The following is a 3,556-nucleotide window of genomic DNA, read 5'->3' as shown; positions in this document are numbered from 1 at the left end:
TACTCAAAAGTTATCATTATCATAAATCTTTTTAATTTCTCCAAAAATTAACTGAGCAAGACGAAGGTACACGATTTCAAATGTTGGAATCAAAATGACCAACATTGAGAGGTACTAGAAGATTCATTGGACCATGGATCGAAAGGTTTTGTTGACCGACATCAAGGTTTAGACAGCCAAAAGAGAAAGCAACAACACTTTTGCTGGAATAGGTTCGAGGTATAGATCAAGAGTTTGGATTTGAATGACAAGCTAGACTACTGGTAAGGTTCTCACAAAACTCCAAAGTCGCTGAGAAAGATCTTCTCAACCAGGGTCAGACTAGCAGGTTGTGTAGGTCTCACTACTAACAACACAAAATCTAGGTGAACCTTTAGGTAAAAGCATCACATTTTAGTAAACGACGCGGCAAGCATGACAATCAATCAAACTCAAGATTATGCCAAGATGCATGCACGTTCTATCGTTTCTCACCCAAGCAAGTACCAAATACGGTATACGAAGACGACTAGTGGCACAATTACGTACTCTCCCTATATATACTAGTCGTTCCTACAATTAAGGATTCATAACGTGCTTACGTAGTTAGTGTTCCTGCAAACAACCAAGACAACAAGAGATATAAATATCCATTTCTGGACCCTTCATGCCAGCACACACGAACGGCCCCCATGTGTCCTACGCCACACGGGTAACGCATATGCAGTTTCCCACATATTCACACATACATTACCATCCACTATAGAGATGGCACCCAAACGTTCGACGCTGAATGGGCAGCGCTGCATACGTCATAACAACATATTCACTTCCCGTACACTCGCCTTACGGGACATCCAAGGGTAGACATGTCCCAAGGGTCACGGTCATGGCCAACCGCATGACAGGTTTACATCTCGTAACATTGCCTTACGAAATGACCGTGATCACAATCACATGGTAGGAAATCCGCACTCCATATCAGGCGGCAGATAGCGACAGGCTCGTTTGAATTGAGCCTTATCACCTCCTCGTATGCTCATCATACGGGACCCGCGCACGTATGAAACACGTGGGCTATTCTTAGGACTACCAGAATGCTTACCTTGCTTACCTCAGCGTAGTTGCGTCGTTACACAATAGAAGTTGTGCACAAAAGTAAGGTTTAACGAGAAGTAAATGCTGGAAGTGCTGGAATGAATAGATACTTAGATGCCACCTAACTTGTAACACATAATTAGGGCATACGAACTATCTATCCTATTCCTTAGCGCATCTAGCGTCAACTTTTCGAAAAACCCAAAAATTTTGCAGTCAAGCACTCAAGTAATCACCCCCAGTGCAATTAGCTCTGATGCCAGCTGTCACAGAACGGTCCAAATAATACCAATCAAGTGCAATAATTAACACTTAAACTCAAACCAGAATTATTGCACTCAACCCGTACACTTAGACCGCCTGCTGTAACCAGGATCGATTGCACAGGAACTCTCGCCAAAAGACGAGCACAGATGATTACCAGCAACAAAAGCGTTTAAAGTCATTCAACCCGAGTTTAACAAAAACACCAACTTAAACTACAACAAGTGGTTACAAGTCAGTTTTACAAATCAAACCTCAGAGTTCAAACGCAGCGGAAAGTAATTTAGAGTTTAAAACAAGCTTCAAAACAATACGATAACCAACGTCGCAGACAAAGACGAGCTTCACACCTTGCCCACTGATGTGAGGCTCACCTACCCGAACTTCACGAAGAAGACGGGACCCACTCAACCGACCAACCCAGAGGAAGTGGTTGACCGATCCACGAGGCGTAGATCTCTTCGGAGTCCTCCGGAACGTAACCTGCTAAAAATATATGGCAACAACAAGCTTGAGTATTCTAATACTCAGCAAGACTTACCCGTCCATGGGTATACTTAGCCCATTAACTAGACATGAAAGGTTTTTTGGTTCTGGAGTTATTTTGCTGAAAAGCAGCTAGCACTGAATCCTTACTTTCAATATTTTAGCGCCAATTGAGTTGACCGCTATAACTTAGGTTTGCCTAGTACTCTAGAGCATACATGGTTGATTACATTATCTTTTCAGAGCACCACAACCATAACTCATATTCTCAACTTTTCATTCCCAATTCCATTATTTACTACGATGTGACAGAGAGATCAAGGTTCTCATATCCGCGAGTCACGGCGAATCGATTCGATTTAACCTTGCAAGGTGGACCTAACCAACACGGCACGTATATGCCCCGTCGGGCTATACACACCAACCCTTCACATATGCACACCGAATAGGCGAACTGCCCTGCGACCCGGGACTGCTAGCCCCACCGATACCAACGAAGGGTCAGCCATGAGTTTGTATACTAGCTCCACTGGTGAAGACAGTATCAAGTCCGCCTACCTGTGCACATATGGTACTGAGCTTACCGGTTTCGACTACCTCCTACTCCCGGCATGCGGTTAGTACTGTTCAATCCTCGATCAATAGTGCCAACAACGGTACGGTCCTCAATCGACACAGGCGGAGGCTCACTTTCCATAACTTCCATATCCATAATCAATCCCTCTCCGCCCCGTCTTCATTTTTCCTTTCTTTTTCTCAAAGATTCGTTCTCCAATAACTTTTTCATAAGCAACAAAACCTATATCTCGCGAATGACAGGAATCACTCGTCTTCTACCGAATCCTAATTAAGCATTGCAGTACTAACGACCTGTATACTAGTAGAGCGACTGAGGAAACCTAGGGATCATGCATCTAAGGTTCCAATCAACTCCTAGAACTTAAATGCACAATAATTATATAACAATTATTGAATACTGAAATTAAGGGTTATGCACCGGGGCTTGCCTGGGATTAACACTGAATTAGTTAGTGTTGGTTAGATGATACTCGCTTGACGAGCACCTGCCTTCGGTCGTGCACATCGGGATCCATCCATCCATCTTCTGGATATGTCAACCAAACATTATCTTCGGGTTCGGCTCCGACTTTATCCTTTAGCTCCACGCGTCGTGCATCTAGCGTACCTATATGATATGCAACGATGCAAATACATGAACGTAAGGAAAACAACACACGAGGCATTTAAAAGGCATACAAGATAAACCGAGTCACACCACACCGATTTAAGCACCAAAAGGTGTTTAATTAGATACTACTCAAATCTTCCATAGAAAGATAGCAAGGAACATCAAGTATGGTATGCGAAGCACGAGAGAGCAACTAAAGACTTTATTTAGCTAACAAGCCAACATAAACAAGTTTTATAAAAAACACCAACATACTAGCTCTAAATGATTTCACAAGGTTAGCACATGAACAAAACAAGTTGCCGCAATTATCTATGCAGGAAAACATTTCTTAGCAATAACAAAAGAAAAACTATATCTAGGAACCATATAAATGTAAAAACTTGTCATGCAGCAAGAACCTGTTAGCACAACTTAATTAGCATGACAAGATAATGATAAAGAGTGTAAAAACACTTTACCAACATTTATTGCTAACATAAAGCATTTATTTTAGCCTAAACAAGACAAACTGAACAAAAATAGATTTACACACATGTG

The sequence above is a fragment of the Panicum virgatum genome, chromosome 5K, assembly GCF_016808335.1.
Source record: "Panicum virgatum strain AP13 chromosome 5K, P.virgatum_v5, whole genome shotgun sequence".
NCBI classification, from domain to species: Eukaryota; Viridiplantae; Streptophyta; class Magnoliopsida; order Poales; family Poaceae; genus Panicum; species Panicum virgatum.
This window is presented reverse-complemented; position numbering follows the sequence as displayed.